This window comes from Oryzias latipes, chromosome 11 (assembly GCF_053564925.1).
Source record: "Oryzias latipes strain Hd-rR chromosome 11, Olatipes_Hd-rR_3.1".
In the NCBI taxonomy this organism is placed as follows: Eukaryota; Metazoa; Chordata; class Actinopteri; order Beloniformes; family Adrianichthyidae; genus Oryzias; species Oryzias latipes.
In genome coordinates this window covers 11,318,398-11,338,355 of record NC_136247.1, presented here as the reverse complement: position 1 = coordinate 11,338,355, position 19,958 = coordinate 11,318,398, and the positions used below count along the sequence as shown (strand labels likewise).

At 39.0% G+C, this 19,958-nt stretch overlaps 1 long non-coding RNA gene across 1 annotated transcript; it reads right to left on the bottom strand.

Annotated features, from left to right (window-relative positions):
- Positions 1–6,627: 6,627 nt before the first annotated feature.
- On the bottom strand, positions 6,628–15,235 carry LOC105355109 (uncharacterized). Its single transcript, XR_909603.3, has 4 exons — positions 15,065–15,235; positions 9,777–9,970; positions 9,354–9,569; positions 6,628–8,985 (listed from the first exon to the last, which is right to left on the bottom strand). It is a non-coding gene; the product is annotated as an uncharacterized LOC105355109 (long non-coding RNA).
- Between the last annotated feature and the right edge of the window lie 4,723 nt (positions 15,236–19,958).

Here is a 19,958-nt window from a genome sequence, read left to right as displayed (position 1 = left end):
AGAACGTGTCAGGTTCACTTCCAAAAATGAGCCTGACCAAATAACGGCTGGTTTCTGTGACGCCACATAGCTAGACACATCTCTTCTGCAACTGAAAGTTGTAAAAGATGAAAGACTTTGTCTTTGATTCATATTTTTTAACATCTCAAATGATTTGTCCTTTGTCAAAATCTGCAGTTCTCGTTTTCCTGTAGCCCCAGAAATGCAGTTATGCGTTATTTTCAGTTCACATCAGTAAAATCTGTGACATGAAAAAAAAAAAACTTTGTTTGTCGGATGACCTACTTTCTTCCAGGTGTTCACAGTTTGTTTTATAACTGCACCTTCAGTGCATTTTGCACCACATTAGCTGTTAGCAAGAAGGAAGAGGAGGTTACTGCATCCGTGAAAAAAACAAAACAGGATGGATGGATGGATGGCTCCAATAATGAATGGATCACATACACGTTTTTTTAGGAATTTTTCCTTACCGCGAAGGGGGGTCTAAGGGCAGGGATGCCAGTATAGCTTAGTCAGTTTGTTAGTTCATTTTAGTATTTTCCTATTGAACTCTTTGTATTCATGATCCTGTTGAGTTCATGTTTTACTTCGAAGCCCATCGAGACGACTGTTGTTGTGATTTTGGGCTATACAAATAAAATTGAATTGAATACATGGATACATACATGGAAAGAAAAAAAGATAAAACAAATAGACGGACACATTGATAGATGAATGTATGATTGTTTAATGTGGAATTGGTAGGCTCAACGGATGGGCCAAATGAATGGATGGATAGATGGAAAGACAAACAATAAGATGGATGTATGTATGTATGGAAGGATAAATTATTAAATAGAAGGATGAATAGGTGGGTTGGATGGATGGAAGGAAGGACAGATGACTAGATAGATAAATGAATGACTGAATTAAATGGATGGACAGATGGAGGGATAAATGAATAGATGGATGAATAGACGGTTGGATGACTGGTTGAATGAATGAATGAATGAATGAATGAATGAATGAATGAATGAATGAATGAATGAATGAATGAATGAATGAATGATTAACTAGAGTGATACACAGTTGGGTTGGATGGAAGATTTAATACATAGGTTGGATGGATAGGCACATGGAGGAGTTGAGTGGATGGATGATAAATTTAAGGATGAATGAACAAATGCATGGATAGACTCTTGGATGGCTAAGTATAATGGATGAATGGAAGGACACATGACCCGATAGAAAAAAGAGTGATTGGGTCATATGGATAGACGGAAGGATGAATGAAGAGATGCATGGATAGAGTTGATTTGATTTTGATTTTATTGATTTATTTCAAGCAATGTAGTCATAGAAGGTCAGATAAATGACTGGGTTGAATGAATGGGTGTAGGTAAAGAAAAGGACGAATGAATATACAGATGAATGAATGGATGTGATGGATGGATGGATGGATGGATGGATGGATGGATGGATGGATGGATGGATGGATGGATGGATGGATGGATGGATGGATGGATGGATGGATGGATGGATGGATGGATGGATGGATGGATGGATGGATGGATGGATGGAAGAATGGATGGATGGATGGATGGATGGACGGACAAACCCTGTCGCGGTGCTTTTATTTATACCTAAACGTCCTTATGATTGTGTCAAAGCTTCTCTGTTTGTCCCGGAAAGTAGTGCTGCTGATCTCTGTCTTTTTTCGGTTTCAGTTTCTCAGCTGCAGCTATTTCAGACCTCTTTAAGTCGGCTGCATTTCATCAGGGTTGGTTTATTCTTTGTTGAAATTGTCCGATTGGTTCAGTCCCTGTAAGTCAGCTGTCGTGTTTCTGTCGTGTTTCATCATGCTACTCTGACCCCACTTTGTCTGGGCTTTCATTCATCTTTGATTTATTTCTGTCTCAGAAAAAGAGGTGTGTTTGTGGTTCCGGACAGGAAAAAGTAAAACATTGTTATGGTTTAAACAAACATGTCTGGATGCAAAAACATTTTAATTAAAGGGGTTTCTACAAGCACATGATGTGACGTCTGTCTGAAACCTCAAATAATAAAAATACGCTCAATAGGATATAAGGAAGATTTAATGGGTCAGGTAAATATTGCAAAATCTACATGGGAGTCAGGAGAACAGCATGAAGGTCTTCCAGGTGGCAGATCTGAGAAAATGAAATGAGGAACGACATGAAGAGGACAGCTGCTGACAGGTTAGGGTTAAATAAAAAGTCCAACATCCAAACAGTCTATAAATCCAAGCAGGAACAAAGCAGGAGGCAAGGACTGTGGCTTTATACACTCTGGCACCAGAGACCAGTCAGAATTTATGGGAGGGGCTACAATTGATGACAATTACCAATTAGCAGGGAGGGGCTAGAGCACAATCATGACACGTTGTGTTAAGGCCATTTGACGAGGGGAAGCTGAGGACATTATGATGGTTGTTCTCAGGTTCCTCCAAACTGTTTATTACCGTCCACTACTCTTAAAGCTGTCATTGGCTGTCAGTCACAGCTGTGTGCAATGATGTGACAAACCTTCAAGCTGGGCCTTACTTGAACTCGAACGCTAATGGCCCACTGTGATAAGAAATCGCTGTGACAGTTCGTCAAAGAAACAAACGCTCTTTGTTATGGATCATCATTACGACAAACTGCTTTATTTTCTGCATATTAAATGTGTGTTTCAAGCATTATTGAGTTGGTAAAAGCTGATGCCAAAAGGCTTTGGATGGCAGCTTGGGTAATATTTATGTTACCAAGGGAGCCTTTCTTAGTTGTGTTTTGTTTTCTTTTTATGAATACTCCCTCCCATTTCATGACTCACTCTTCCTTTCTAATCCTTCCTCAACCACCAGTGTCCGCTCACACGTTGTCCTCCCTCCTATGCTAATTGATGTCACAACAGGATTAATGCAGTTTTGTAAAAGGCTGCATTTATTTGCAACAGAATGGTGCAGGGCAATCACAACAAACCCACGTGTCTCCTGGCCCCATTCAGACGAATGAGGAACACCAGCAAATAGATTTGCAAAAGGTCACTGCAGTAAATGCCTCTTAACAACAATAAAAAATGCACGGCGAGGAAAGCTGTCACTGGACTCCAGTCAAAAGTGTGCAACATTCATTAATGTCTCTGTTCACTGACATTTATGATAAATACGGCTGATGTTTTATCACATCTGCACGCTTCCGTGTCTCACGCTATAGGAAACAGCTGCGCGCACCAAACATGTTCAGCTCTAATGAACGTCAGCATCAGCAGGAATATGAAAAACAAAACATTTTAAACGTTATGCTAATAATAATCAAGTGTTCTTTTCACAAAGGTCATCATTCAGTTTAGGGTGTTTGTTTCAAAGTTTTCATAGTTTCAAAGAGAATCCTGCAGTTTTGCATTTGTTTTCAGAGAAGAAGGTTTCATCTGAACATTTGGTATGAATCCAAAGGTTTGCTTTTATAGGAACAGTAGGATTTTTCACCTGTTTGATAATCCTAATATCTAATAAGCCAGTTGCCGGCAGCATGTCTGGACATTTAGGCATTGTGAACTTTAAACAATTCATTCATCCATTTTCCAAAATTGCTGTTCGAGATAAAAGGAGTGCCGGAGTCTACCCAACTACAGAAGGGTGAAGGTGGGGTACATCCTGGACAATTTGTCTATCACAGGGCAACACAGAGACAGAAAACAAAACAGAAATGATCACACCAGGCATGAGTCACACGCTTGTAAGTTAGATCACTGTTTTTTAACCTTTTTTGAGCCAAGGTTCACTTTTTCCTTCACAAAAACCATAAGAGCAACCAAAAAAGTAAAAAAAAACAGGCAAACTGCACCTGGGGTCACTCCTTCTCTGGCTCTGGGATGGGGCAGGGCAACTCTTTTGGGGCTCGTGGTTGCTCTGGGCGACACCTATCAGGCAGCTAGGCTGGTTGGCCCTCTTTAGGGGGGGCACCTGGTAGGGTCTGCCAGCTGTCCCCGACTTACCCTCTTCCTCATATAATCACTCATTAGGGTGGGGGGGGGGGCTGCGATGCACCTTTGGGTGAGGTGCTACTTTGTAGTGGTCCCCCTACCATGGTTGCCATATGGAAACGGATCCTCACCTCCCTCTCGGTTTTAATTGCACCTTAGACACGTAGGACCCTTGGGTTCTGGGTCTTGCCCTCTTGCGCCGGCCTTCTCCAAAATTCCAACTATGGGTGAGCCTGGTCGGACCATCTATATATACATTTTTGGAACCAACAGGTATGTTTGTGACATTTTTGATTTGATTTGATTTGAAATGGTTTATTTCAAGCAATCAAATAAGACTAATACACAAAAACAATACAAATCATCAGTTATACATTCATACAATGACCTATCAAACTGAGGATAATTAGACATTAATAAATATTGCTTGAAAGGGAGTGGAAGTAATTGAACTTATATAATCCCACCCCGTTCCACTGTAACCATTTTATTACATGATTTTTTATTACATGATCATTATCCGGTTCCTAACTTTTATCAGACAGAATTGAGAATCCTGAAATGTCAATTAAGCACATGACAAAGTTGAATTACTTAATTATGTAAAAATAACTATTTTAGAAATCAACATGGCAAATTCAGATCGGTTATTCAAAATATATGCAGATTATGTTACTTATAAAAGTCATTTAAATGATTAAAAAATAATATTATATCGGTAAAATAGACATAACACTGTTTCAAAAATCTTCATAGCAATAAATGCTCAAGTATCAAAATTAAAATATGTACAAAATTACATCAGGAAAAATCATGAATCAATTTTTCCATTTTTGGAGCAAGTGAAGTAATATCATTAGAAATCAATCAATTTCAGCATTTTCAATAATTGATTAAGCATTTTTCTTATTTTGTTTTTTAATTTTTAATTTTTAAATTTGATTGTGTGTGGACAGGCCCCGCCCCTTTTAGACTTGTATTACATCTAAACCTAACCGTAATGATTATAAACATCCAGCAACGTGTTGTATGCTGCTTCATGGTTTTACTCCCCTTTCTATAATCACCCATACCTACCCTTTCAGCTCTCATCTGTTTGCTCAGCTGTTGGACAGGAAAAAGTAAAATAAAAAAGAAAGGGAAACTCTGTAGTCTGTACTTAAAAAAAATACCGGCTCCTCCTGGATCTACGTGTATTTTTTATAATAGTTGTAGCTCAAAAAGCTTGAAGTTGCAGCAGTTTTCGATCTCGTAGAAAGCTACACTGCTAAATTCAAACGTTAGCTGTTATTTTTGTTGTAATTGAGAGACTTTATAAGGAAGTGAATCTGTTTATCACATCTGATTGGTTAGCCTCCAAGAGTGATTGGTGGAGACAGTCAAGGGGTCAGACTCTATCCAAAATGAGAGCAATTGGCCAAAGTTGCAGCAAAATTGCGGTACAGTCATTCGTGTCTTAAATAGAAAACGAAGGAAAAAGTATTTCATGATCTTTCAGATGTCTAACTACTCACTGTGAAACGTAGGCCTGTTTAGATGAACACAGAGCTGATATCCTGACAATAGTAAATTTGTTTAGGACCAATTACGTGAAATTGAACAATTTTGCGGTACACTTGCGGTACACAGCAACACATTTGTTGATACCACTGAATTAGAGCTCCATTTAACTGTCTTTGACCAAAAACAAGACTTACACGTGCATTAAAAGAGTAAGAAAAGGGTTAAATTCCAGCCGTTTAGCAATAAACTCCTGTTCAACAAACTCTCTGATCACTTGTGAGTTTGAAAGTGACAAGAGTGCAGGAAATGTTGAGCTGCAGCATTACAGTCAACAAGAGCAGCAACTGCAAAGTAAAAGTTCAAGGATATAAACTCAAAACCAAAAGCTTTTATACGTTTATTACTGCATGAAATATTTACAGATCACATTTAGTTACACAGACTAAAAAGATAATAAAAACAGGGGGATTAGCACACACGTGCACTGGTGTATCTGTGTGCACGTGCGTAAATGCACGCCCTTTTGATCTGGCACGTCACCCAGCTCTGCACCCTTTGTTTCTGGTAGCATAAAAAAGAACCAAGTTGAATTCTAAAAACAAGTGAACATCTTGAAGCTCATTGAAAAAAATTAGGGTTTCCACTTGAACAACCTAACCATTCTGAGTCTCGTGAGTTTGAGGAACTAGGTAAAGAAAGACCACTCTGTTTTAACATATCTCACGTAATGGCAGCAGAAAAGAAAAGCAGGTTTATTTTAAGGAGCCAAAGTCTTAATTCTTTTTTAAGTTTACTGTTGTCATCCAAAATTCTGTAATGGGCCAAAAACTACACTTTTCTCGTGTAATCCTTGGTGAAAGTAAGCTAGCTGAACACAGAATTGATCTTTGTTTGTGACTACTGGCACTTTCAGTGTTGTAACGCTGGGAACTCTCCATATAGACCAATTTGTTCTTTGAGGACAAAATCCAAACCATCCAGTGGGTGGATTTTTTCTCTGGGGAATAGCAATGGAGATTTGGGCCTAAATTACACAGTTGTTTACTGAAAGTATTGTTTTCCCCTGTCATATCTGTATGCACAGATGGTAAATTTTGTTAGATTTTTCTGAAGTTTAATGTCCAAGAGTTGTAAAAACATTGCACGCACACCTTTGGCTTAATTTCAACACTGACTTTATTCAAGTCTTGCAGGTTAAAGAGCATAGAAGTAATTTGATTCAATAAATCTGCCTTATCAGCTGAGGTCAAAGCTGACACCGTCAACGTCGTAAATCTGTCCAGCAACATTGTTTGTTTCCACCATGTGAGACCCACGACACCGAGGGAGGAGGGATATCCCACCTGCTGCCCCAGGTAACAGAAACAAGAGCACACATTGTTTTATGGCTCTGTGTTTGGCTGTGTGTGCAAACCACATCTGCTGGTGCATGTGCGCTGTCCCACCCAGCCCCCATGCATGTGTTTGCGCAGGGGGAAGGGAGCGCCGCTCTCAGATTCCCCAGTTGCTTAGTTGGAGCTGAAGCTTTGCCTCTGCTACATGGCCAACTTGTCCTTATCCAGGACAGAATTGAAACTGAGTCCGAAATCCATGAGTACCAGTTTTGGATAAGATCTGAATGTAGTTTAACCTCTTAAGACTCTGGCTAAGGTAACCCTCTACACACGTCGCAGGGCCCCAGATAAGCAGAATTAAATACTGTGGTAACATAACCCAAAATGTGATGTTAGGTCTTAAGAGGTTAAGTTTATATCTGGATCAGGTATGTACTGTGTCTGGATTAGGTAAGGATCAGATCTAGATAAAAATCTAATCTATTTAAGGATTGGTTCTATATCCTAATCAAGCCTGGATTATGTCTACATGAACTCAGAATTAGGTTTCAATTAGGTCTGGAATAGGTGTTGATTGGGTCAGTTAAAGCTCTAGTTTAGGTCAGAAATAGATCTTATCTTAATGAGAGATTAATGCATTTTGGACCAGGTTTGCATCAGGTCAAGATAAGGCCGGGATTAGGCCAGGATTAAATTAGGATCAATTGGAATCAGTTCTGTATCAAGAAAAAGTTAGGATCAGTATGGTCCAGATCATGATCAAGTATCAGATCTGAATCAGGATCAGGTTAAGATTGGGTCTGCATCAGGATCAGGTAGGGATCAGGTCTGGTTGATTAACCAGACACTGAAGCTGAAAACAAACATTAGAAGGATCTGGTAGCAGCTAAAAAGAAAGCTGCAACAGGAAACTGGTGCAATGATGATACTTCTGTCACCCAACTTCTTCTTGTCAGGGACAAACACTGACTAACCCTAATACTAAATTATTTTACAGACACCAATACATGTTGGCTCTAGTGATGCCAAACATTTAAACAGGAGCTCCTAGCAACTTTTTTAGAGGAATAGTCAGTAACAATTTACAAAGCTTTTGTGACTTCTCATGATATTTGTTTGTGCTTTATTTTCCAGTGGTTTAGTTTGCCTGAGTTTTTTTTTTACTAAAAAGTGTCCACTGTAATGATTGCACCAGAAAACAATAAATATATTATTGCGCTCTTGTGGAGAAGCTCTTTGTTGTGCCCTCAGACTGGCATGACATCAACTGAAGATACTTTAATTAGTCTTTATGTGAACAAATTGACTAAAAAGTGGTTATAGTGACAAAATACGCCAACCTGTGGCTAGACACCGCACATGTGACACATTTAGAAGGATGCACGTACAGTCCATGGCAGGGGTGGGCAATTCCAGGCCTCGAGGGCCGGTGTGTCTGCATGATTTCCAAATAGTCTTGCCCTACTCATGGCTGATTACCTGGTTCAGGTGTGTCCAGCCAATAATCTTGCCCTACTCATGGCTGATTACCTGGTTCAGGTGTGTCCAGCCAATTAGAACATGCCAGAGCAGGGTATGCTGGAAAACATGCAGGAATGCGGCCCTCAGTGCCCACCTCTGGTCCATGGGGTTCACACTGGACTGTCACTACCTTAAAGTACCTCATGACTCCCTCCTATAGTAGGCAGGGTCGACATTTCGTTGTCGAGTTTTGTGTTTTTTACCCAGCTGGGGTAAATTTTGTATTTTGTATGTCTATTTGGCGAATCCCTGATTTGGTCTATTAGTCTTAGTTCAACCTAGTCTTACTTGCAACACATGTTTAATGGCTGTTCATTTTGTACGTAGAGCCCAAAAACGGTCGTAGATACTTGTGTAGCTACATCTGAACACGAGACTTTAGAACGGAAAAGCCCGAAATGTGCATTTACGCAGGTTTACATAAACTTTTCATTGAAAGTGGTCGCTTGAACATACGTTACCGAAGGTTGTATCAATGTAGCTTAAGAAAGTATGTTCATCTGCTAACTGAATCTTACAGTTATCTGAAAGATCAATCTTTGTGCTGAAGAAGAACTTAATTAAGAAAAACATTCATGCAGAAACAACAGCTGCTGGTGCTGTGCAGGTCTTCGAGATTTATCGGTGTGTTCTTCCTCTCCATGGAGTGGTTTCTCCAGTGCTGAGGAGACAAAACCGTTTAGTTCTGATGCTTACTGGACTTTAATGACAGGTTATTACAGAAACTGTGACATTTAAGTTCTCCTTAGATCGGATTTTTCTTAGATTCCTAAATCAATTCAGATAGGTCCCATGCATTAGGTTGATCTGTAGCACTGCACAGTAACCGTTACAGGAGGGTGTTTGTTCTCAAAAGGATCTAGTGAAGTAAAAGCAAGAAAAACCTAAAGTAAAAAGTAATTAATGTGAAAGCAAATTGACAACAACAAGCAGGAAAAGGTAAAATATGACTGTAAAAGATGAGGACTGTATGTGCAGGAGGGAGTTTGAGAAGGCAAAACATATTTGCATATTTATAATAAGAGTTACCTCAGAGAACAGCGGTGCATTCCACCATGACTCAGAGGTTTGCAGGGAAACAGTAAAATGGCAGGAGTTATTTCTTGAAGAGTTGCTTCAGCTGTAGAGCTGTCAGGTCTGCTGGTATTGGAGTTTGTTGGTTAAGTAGTTTCTTACAAAGAAAAGGGAACCAGCTTTTCCGTGGTCATTAGTTTCCCTGGACACTGTTGTCTGAACACGGCTGCCCTGCAGCTCACAGAAACAATGAGGCACAACACGCGGACAAAAATATTTGGTAAGTCATCAGCCACACAATCTGTCTTTAGTAATATTACTCAGATGTTGCTCCAAATTAACACAAGAGGCAAGAAATAAAAATCAACAGATGATAGTTTTAAGTGACCTGCCAGTTTATGTATGTTCCAGACCTTTGGAATCTAAAAGCTGCTTCACCTTGTTTCTTTGTAACTCTGGGAACAGAGAGTGGACCTGTTCCAGGTGATCCGAGAGTTCCAGGTGCTCCCCCAGACTAACAAAGGATCAGTTATGTTCCAGTCCAGTTCTTCGTGAGCCAGCAGAAGCATTTTGAAGATTGAGACTGGAGAGCAGCACAGTGACCCGATCAGATGTGATCCATGCACTTGGTTCTGATGAGGAAGGAAGAAGCAGCGTTTTACCCAAGTAGCTCTTGGATTGTTTACAATTTTGTGCCTTCTGAAGCGTGAACAAACATGTTCAAATAGTTCTATCAAAATAGCTTTTGTTAAAACTAATATGACTGGCTAGCCTGCGACAGACTGGCGACCTGTCCAGGGTGTCCCCTGCCTTCGCCCACAAGTGGCCGGGATAGGCCTGTGACCCCGAAAGGGATAAAACGGAAGAAGATGACTGAATGGATGATAATATGACTGGCCAATTTTAATGTAACTGTAAGGTTCTACTCTAAAGCTATGATTACCTTCAGCTTTTTGGCTTAGTTTTTTTTTAAAGCTATGATAAGCTAGAGTTTTTCTTTGACTAAAAGTAGCTCATAAGTATTCAGTTGTCTATTTTAATTTTTATGGGACTTAAATATTAAAGATATATATCTTTAGAACTCATGTATGTTTAGGTTTCTTGCATGTTTTAACATACTAATGTGAAAAATTTGAGGAACCAAAATATAGCCCTGGGGAACTCTTGATGTAAGTTATGTCTGCTCTCACTACTTTATATGTAAGTGTGAAATAAAATATACCACCAAGATTTAGGACACATTTTGGTGGTATAGTTTGCAAATGGATAAAAAAAAGAGCACAAGTAAGAAAAATCTGCAGTTTTTCTGCCCCTTTTTTACTAGAAATAAATAGAATTAGGGTCAGTCCAAACTGTCTATAATTGTTATCTTAACGTGATTAACATAAATTCATCAAACATATCTAGAATCAAAAAGTTCCAGCTGTTAAGTAAACTAGGGCACAGATAAAGTGGGACAAGCTAGATAAATTAAGTTTTTCCTGAACATATGTGAGATTGTCCACACCAAGGCTTTGAAACGCATTAGCAGAATAGATAGAAGTTGTAGGATCTCCACATGACAAAGCAGAAAAGTAGTTAAAGGTTTTAACCAAGAAACAATTTTAAGAAATCAGATTGGGAAATGTTGTCCTCTCCCAAGAACACAAGGAAAGGTTGCTGAATGGAAGCATATTTGCATTCCGTACCTAAGGTGGACAATATTTTCAACTATATATTTATAAAATGTTAAAAAAACAGGAGATTCAATCTCATGTAGAAGAACGATGTGCTGCCTGTCTTGGCCTGAAAAACCTGACTCCTGTTTCCGCTGTGCTGTTTGTTTCCTTCACCTGAATGTCATTGTCAGGAACACGTGTTTAATTTAGATTAAATTGTATTATGTTATTTTAGATTATAATATTTTAGAATGCATGAGATAAAATGGATCCTTCTTCCTCCCTTATTGGAAGACTTGTCAGATCCAAGATTGAAACAGTTAAATCAGTTTGGATATTTTTGCTCTTCGGTTTAAACTTGAATCACTTTTGCTGAAGCGGATCGTCCACATGAAAGAAGCTTTACTTTGAAATTGTGGCTTTAACTCCAAGCCTGGTTTATCTGTGGATGATCTCAGTGGGGGGTGGGGGGTGGTGTACACTCCCCCTCAGCACAAACACATGGACCTAGCTTCACTTTGGAAACGTGTTCAGACTCTCGCTCTTCCTGTTGCCTAAGACTAGTTGTGAACTTGGTGACGGGAGCACAGGGTCCACTTTGCTATTCTTAGCGCTCTTGGAATGCTCTCTGTCCACCCTGTTATTTTGTTTGCTCTCTTCTCGCTTAGGTCATGTTAGGAAACTTGTGTTTGGCTTCGCTGCTCGTGGCCACGACAACCAGCAGCCCCCAGAGCCCGTGACACGCTGTTGATCTGTGGAAAGGAAGACTCATGATAGATATTCTGTAAAAACAAGCTTCCTGCTGTTCTCCCTCAAAGTGACAGGTCACCGCACGTCTCCACAAACAAAATGGTCTCTTCTGCCAATTTAGCAAAACAAGGTTATAAAAACGGTGAGAGAGAAAAGCTCTTATCTGAAGAACTTTGTCATCAAAATGCATAACCTGTTTTTTTTAAGTAACCCTTTGTGATCTAAAGCACCATTTTTTTTTGCTAAAATCTAAAGTGCAATGCTATAGCGTAAGCTCTACCTAGTGGCCAAACTAAAACGCCCTCCAGGAGATGCAGAACGTAATGATCTGTACTTATTTTTTGGAGCTTCTCCTTTTTACAATTTTACAGTATGGGAACTGTATCAGATTAATATAAATATTTTCAAAACACGTGTAGATTATTTTTATTTCCATATAAATATGTCTAAATGTGTAATCCATGTGCATTTAAAATCAAATCGAGTGGATCAAAATAAAATAAAGAAATCGTTAATCGAATCTATCCAGGCTCTGGTTAATTGAATCAATTCAGGAAATTATTAATGATACCCAGCCCTATTATAGAGGCATTTTGAGTAAACACAATGCAAAACTTCCTGACTTCTGGAAAAAGTAATTTCCCAATAGTTGTGACATCTTTAGTCAACAACTGTGACCAACCAAGCACTCATCAGAACAGGCAGTGGATGACTTGATCGTTGTTGTAGCTGGAGCTACAGTAACATTAGTGGAAAAATTTATACAAAGAATTATCCAATCAAGAACTGGTTGAGGTCTGAATGTGCTAAAAAAACATGTTTATCAAAGAGATTTACAGAGAATTTTATGTGTTATACCTATAACTAAATCAAATGTGGTATTTGTGCGTTTCTGTCTGAATTTGCTGTAAAACTGAGAAAAGTAACGTGTACACAAGTTATGATTGTAAAGAAGGATTGCAACTGTCTTGGTCTTGACCTGTACTGACCCAACTTTACACTTAAATGTCTGTTTTCTGAGGAGGTTGAGACTCCACAAAAGAAGACAAAGAGTGGATCGTTTCTGCTCATGTTAACACTTTTGAAGTGCCAAAGACGAAGAATATTGAGACATCCATCTCAACATTACAATCCTGCATGAGTGTATAGGGCCAATTTTAAACCGATCATGGTAATTAACCCTGTTAAGCCCATTAAACTAAAGAACTGACAGAAATTTTTAATTTTGGGGAATCAAGATGTTTTTTTAATCGCTTTGATGAAATCCACAAAAATAGTTGCAATATTGTTTTTATGACATATAAATATGAGATACAAAAATGTTGTAATGACTGTTCAGAAAAAAGCACCTTATTTACCCACCATCTCCAATATGATCCACGTAACAATGAACAACAATAGATGAGTTATTTTCATAAAATCTTGAAAATCAGCTCAACTTCGCCTACCAAAAGTGTCAGGCTATGTCCAAATTTCTTCACTACTTATTAGATAGTGCACTATATAGTCCGTTCGCCATTTTGTAGAGCTTTCTGAATCAACAATTTTGAAATAGAGTGCTCAAGAAATTTCCCAGAAGGCCCAGCAAAAAAAAACAGTGTGCAAATATAGACCACAAAACATTGCGTTCGAACAATTTTTCGAACAATTTTTGTGAAATAAAATGTATTTAAATGTATTTTTTTGATAAATCATCAACGTTTTCATCATGAGAACATAGTGGATTAATGATGAAAACGCATGAAACGCAATGAAAATAGTTGTTGTCAAACTCTAAAATTAATTAGATTTTCACCTTGTAAAATCTGTGACGTCATATTTGCCAATAAAAAAAAAAAAATTTGAGCATGGTTTCTGAATTTGCTTTCAAAATCCAGGGTACAAGATGGTCCCGGACTACATAGTTTTTTAGCAGTTAGGGGTTAGGATGGGAATTCGGACACAGCCATTGAAATGGAATGGAAGTAGCCATTTTGAAATGAGCAGGAAAAGCCATTCTCCCGCCCCTAGTGGAATGATGATGCACTGCAGGACAGAAAACATGGACAAAGTTATGTACAATGGGTTTTTATGAAAAGTTTTGATTATGCTAATGGGATTGGGATCTCAGAAGTGGAAGTATGAATGGATATATATGGGTTGAAAGGAAGATTAATTGTATCATTCTATTTTTTCCACTGTCACATATTTAACTTCAGACGTTTCTTCTGTGCAGAGGACATCCCTCTACCTCTACGCTCCTTAACTGCTCTGGGGCCCCCAAAATTAGCATTTTTGCTACTTTGTCAACACTAACTGCTGTGTTGTTTACTGACAAAAGGTACTTTTTTGTTGTTCTGTCATTCCCCAGTTTTCAAGTTATCTGCTCCTCCCGGGCGGGGGTTGCTTGCACCCAATCATACAAGCTGGTGTCCCTGGATGTAAACATGAAATGAAACCCTGATTGAAACAATGGTTAATTTCTGTCAAGGTGATGTATTTTAAAATACAGACGATGGCCTTTGCTAGTCTGAGACGGAAAAATCAATGCGTTGCAGCCAATAACTACAAAGACTGCTCACCTAACCTTTGTCCTTGCAGCTTCAACAGCGGTGAGTGGATCAGCTGATATTGTTTACATGTTTGGTCGCCCACATTTTCAGTGTATACATCATGTAAGTCAACTGACCGCACAAATTTTGACATTGTAGACCTGCTGATTCATTGAATACTTTCCCGTAAACAACATGGAGTCTTAAGTAATACTTCTTTAACCAAGTAAATGATTCACTTTTTCAGGCTGACAGAGGGATGATTTTCTGTCAGCAGAGATTGTGTCGTCAGTCTTCTCACAGACACCTTTCCCCTCAGGACAAAAACCATGAGCGTGAGAACACTTTAGTTTTGTTCTGTGTAATCCAGACCTGCATGAATAAAATTCTGGCTGAAATTTTAACCTTACGATGCAGATATGGTTCAGATTCTTGTAAGCTTCAGAAATTTGATTGTGAACGTTTCAGGTAGTAACACATGTCACTGTATGAAACATCAGTTAGAATTAGACATTTCAGTTGCTCAAATAAACTACGCTAAAAGTAAATATGGGTCAGAAAGTGCGGATAAATTAACTTTTTTTGACGGAAGGACTTCTGGCTTCATGCTTCAAGATAAGTTCAATTTTTAATCTTTTTTATTATTATTATTTTGAGATATTTTTTGTGTTCTATTGTACACATGCATCCAATTCCACATAATATTGTAAAAACAGTCATGTGATTTGACAGTATGAGTGCATATCTTCCTTGGTGGTCAAAGGCATTTCTTCTGCTGTCTCCTCACCTGATCTGGATCGGTGGCAGATCTTGCAGCCCCTTTATTTTACCCTTTCAACAACACGGAGGGAAGTGATTAAACGCAGAAACGTACCATAATGGTGTTGTAGCATCCCAAACATGCCAAGAAGAAAGATTAACGCTTTTATTCTGGTAACAGCACCACCCACAGGCAAAACAAGCATGCTTCTTACATAACCCTTTGAACTAAAATAGTTTGACTTTTTTCCCATTGGACATAAACATTACCCTTTCTCACATACGCACAGTATGAGCAGCCAGAAGTGTGTGAATGTGTGTGTGCTTGGGTAAATGGGACTTTGACTGTAGAACCCTCAAGGCCTTTTAAGAAGGTATTTACCATTATTTCATGCATTCAGTAGTATGAGGATTTGTCAAACAATTTTTTAATGTTCCTGATCATCATTTTTCTGGGTTTGTTTTACTTTTTTTTGAAAGAAAGAAAAACCTGTAACATGATTAGTCCATTTTTTATTTGGTTACTGCTGTGGAAAGGTCAAAGCTCAGGTGTTTACAGTTGATAAATAAAGGAGTACCTTCCTGAGACTCTCTTCTAATGAGCCTGAGAACTTCATTTGACTCACATTCCTGCTGGGGACAGAATCATTGTCCTCTGGCAGAGTGGTCACGTTCTCAGGGTGAACAGAATGTGCTGATCGCTGGCTGCTTATGTCAGATTGTTTTTCCTTGTTCCCTCTCTTCCTCCTCCTCCGAAAACACTGACTTCTTGGTATCCAGCAGAGCGATCACATGTCTCCTGGGCTTGAGTAAATCACAAGCGCGGAGCGGGGAGGGCCGGACGAGGGAAACAGGCTGATACGAAGAGAGTTGAGGCGGTGGAAGGGTGGCACGTGTTTGAAGTCGTCTGGCTCATACAACAGATGAGTGTGAAAAACACATGGGGGAGGGGCAGACTGTCTGATGGGAAAACCTCTGCAACAGGATCCATGTGACGTTCGTCAAGAGTTTCTCCTTTAGGAATGTCATTGTCCAAGAGTATTAGCATGAATTTAGCTCTAAAAACAGGAATTAACACTTTTTATACTAAATACATCTAAATTCAATTGCTTGTGCCAATAAGCAAAGGTTTTACTGAATTGGGTATTTAGTCATTGCTTGTGCATTTTGCGTTAATGTTCTAATGCATGAAGGAAACCATTGATGTGCTGCTACAAACAAAGGCGGGACTTCCTGCAGAGAACGGCACTTTTAAAAACAAACAGAATTTGGAAATAAAATACCTAAAAGTTGTATCACCAATGTTGGGTAGGATCATTGACTGGATAAGAGAACTGGACCGAGGGTCCCAAAAAGCTGAAATCCCTTAGGCATCTATTGAGAAATAAAGAGCCATTACTCAGTCATTATTATATTATTTTGTTAGTTTATTAGTTTATTAGAATAACCATTCTTGTTCTGATATCTACTTTTATGCTAATCCAAAACATTTTCAAGATGTTTTTGTTGTAGTGCAAGTGACAGCTCATATCCACGCGTAAGGCCAGTTGTGACTGAGGCTTAACGTATCTAACAGGAATAATTTGTAATGTAATCTACAGGAAATTTGTGTTTGAGGAAATACACTTACTCACAATTTTTACTGTAATTGCTCACCCCTGGTACATGTGTTCTATTATCAGCCAACAGTGTACTTTGCTTTCAGGCAGAGACAAAAATCTTTTGGGAAACAGAGCTTTCAGTATACTAGTAAGAAGGAAGTGCATGTTTACTATCTAAAAACCTCTGCAGACGTGCTACTGTGCTTGCATAGACCTTTTTCAGAGGGACTGAGGCTTTTAACACCCACCAAAGAAAGAAGACCATCGGTGGTCTTGTTCGGACCAGGAACAGAACTGACCCATGCCTTGATCAGACCAGAGCCAAAGCTGCCACAGGACTGCTTCCTTGAGGAGGCTGTCACTTTGGCCCATGCAGTGTTGACATAAACAATCGCCATCATTTACCTTTATTAGCTGCTAAGCTCTGGCAGATCTCAGTGCTGTAAAGATTAGCAAGCTATTCCACAAGTTTGGCAGACCAGTCTCTTGGCAAATACACTCTTGCCAGGTAATTTCATTTACAGGAGCTCTGGTCCACATCGAAAGTCATTTAAAGTGAATCCGATCTGAGAATAGTTGTTGTAGAATAAGGGCGGAGAGTGGTTGGTCATTTGTCACCCGGATCTTTTTACAAAACATTATTTTCGATGCAGGAACTGCTCCAAGTGCCAGGGATCAGTGAATGAGTCAACAAACACAAACAGCATGGTGACACAAAAACGCTCGGCAGTGTAAACTGAAAATCCACTGTCGGGTTTGGCACTGAGCCACGCTGACACACAGCACGCCGCCGAAGCACACCTGGTGCGTTTTGATATCCTTTCCCTTCCCCTTCTCTTGGCTTTGACTCTGCCCCCCCTGTTAAACCCAACCGAGCTTCCTGGCAGTGCGGTGAAAGAATCGTTGGGCTTTTGCTTCTTCTTTTCTTGCCCACCATGTGCTTTAGTGCAGATAGTTAAAGCAGTGAAGTCCCCCCACCCTTCCTCCAGTTCCACACCTCGGCATGGTGCTACATGCAAAGTGACCTGAGACGCTCTCTGACTCACAGTTTGGTCCATGACTGTTTATCACAAACAAAGCAACCACAGCAGATTTTACTGCCAAGCTGGAGCTATGAACCATTTGGTTTCATGGACAAAGATTGTTATTGTCACAGATTATACACATTCATGTCATCATTCACCATAAAGACTGGATTATCATCGACATTGATGGGCTGTCTAAAAAAGATTTAGTAAGTGTCTCTTTTTCAATAAGGGAATCTCAACCATGATGTTTGCAAGTAGCTCATTCATAGTATGTCCAGCCATGAAGAAAATAAACAAATTTGCCAGTTTACGATGTTAGGTTGGTCGTGTTTATTGATTTTAAAACGAGTAAATTTAGACAAAAGTGACACCGACGCTAATGGAAAGATCATCACAAACATGAAGGCATAAAATGCTTCTAAAACCGCACTGGTAACTGCCTTGAAAGCCATCTTAATGATGAGTCTGGATAAACACGTTCTAGAGCCATTTGATCTTAATAGACCATCCATACAGTTTTTGCAGTAAGTGGATTGGCATCCTGGTCAGTTCTTTATTTCTCTGTGCCATTTTCTTTGTTGGTAAATCTATGCATATAATCCTGACTCATGGGTATCCTCAAGGCTCAACACTTGGACCACACCCTAAAGAATATTCCCAGAATGTTTTGATTTCAAGAAAAAGAAAACATTTTTAAGGATTTCCCTGTTGAATATGAAGGTAATTAAAAACTCCAGTTATATTATCTTTTAGGACTTGTTGGTTGTTTGCTTTTCTGCAAACAGATCACATGTTGTCTGTAAAAGCATTTTGAGTATAGGTAAAAACTCTAATATTGGAATCTGGTCCTCTCAAGAATAAGAGTCTTTGTTCACTTACAAATTAATTCTAGAGCAGTTCACTTTAGTGTGAACACAAACAGGACTAAACAGAGGAATTGAAGAGAAGGGAGGGAATAATCTAAGACCATTTCAGCCATATCCACTGGAATGTTCCAAATCAAAAACAACATGTTACAATGGTTTCCAGTCAAATACAGAAAGGTTTGAAGCCCTGATGCCAGTTAAAAATTTAATCCAACAATTTTTTTGCAGTAAATGTCTGTCTAAGGAAGCAGTAAGCTTCTCTAAGACAGGAAGCAGTAAGCTTCCTGTCTTAGAGAATTATTAGGCACAAAATCTCCACATACTTTTTTGCGCAATCTAAAGGGTTAAGACGATTGACAGTATAAGAGAACCGGACTGAGTGTATGTGATGTCACCCATAGAAAATGCCTTAACTTCCAGCTCCAGTGAAATTAAAACAAATACAGTTGCCATTTTTCTTTGATATGGGCATCACCACATTGGAACTTGAAGACAGCTTGAGTTCAGATTGGTCAGAGTCAGTCTGACTCAACATTTCTCTGGTAACTAATGTTGCAAATCAGGAGTAAACTTCTTTGAAGTCGACACCCCTTCCACTGAAAGTGGGCTTGGGAGAACATGAGAAACACTGGGGCTGCCACATGATTCTATTAAACATGGTCAGATTATAACTTAAATAACTTGTGATAAAGAAAAAAAATTCATGAAAAAAATTAGGATTAACAAGAATAGTACTCTGACAAACAAATTGACTGAGTCATAGCTGTTTATTTCTCAGTAGAGGTCAATGGGATTTTGGCTTCTTGGAGCCAGCAGGTACTTCCTGTTTGGAACTTGAGGGGGGAAGGATCGTTCATTCCAGTCTCTTATACAAGTCAAGACTGCGTTTATAGTAGCACCATGTCTTTGGTGACAGCCTGGGAAGTTCCGCGTCTATTCACACCTGTGGGAAAACATCTTTGCATGGCTTCATCTGTTTTTGTTTAAATAAAAATAATATAGGTTCTCATAGAGGAGACAAACACAGGGTACTTGAAAAAGAGTCAAAGAAACCAACAATAACGTCTGTACAAAAACGGCCCTTGGGCTAAAGTGCAAAAAGAAATCTGACAAAACTCAGAAACACTTCTGCAAACTCAAGAGGAAGTTAGTCACTCTGTTAAAAAAGTTAAATCTTGCAAAGAGATAAATTGGTTTACAATCACACTAATGAATTTAGCATCACTCAAGACTAAATGAAATTAAATGCTAAATAAACAACAGTGTAAATAAACCTTAATCAACATTCATAAATACTTGGAAAGCACAAACATTAATGATTCAACCCTATCCCATCACTAAATGATATACATGATCATATTTTTATGGCAAGTGTTTTGGAACATCCAAAGTTTTATTCATTGGATGAATATGGCATTCATGAAAAT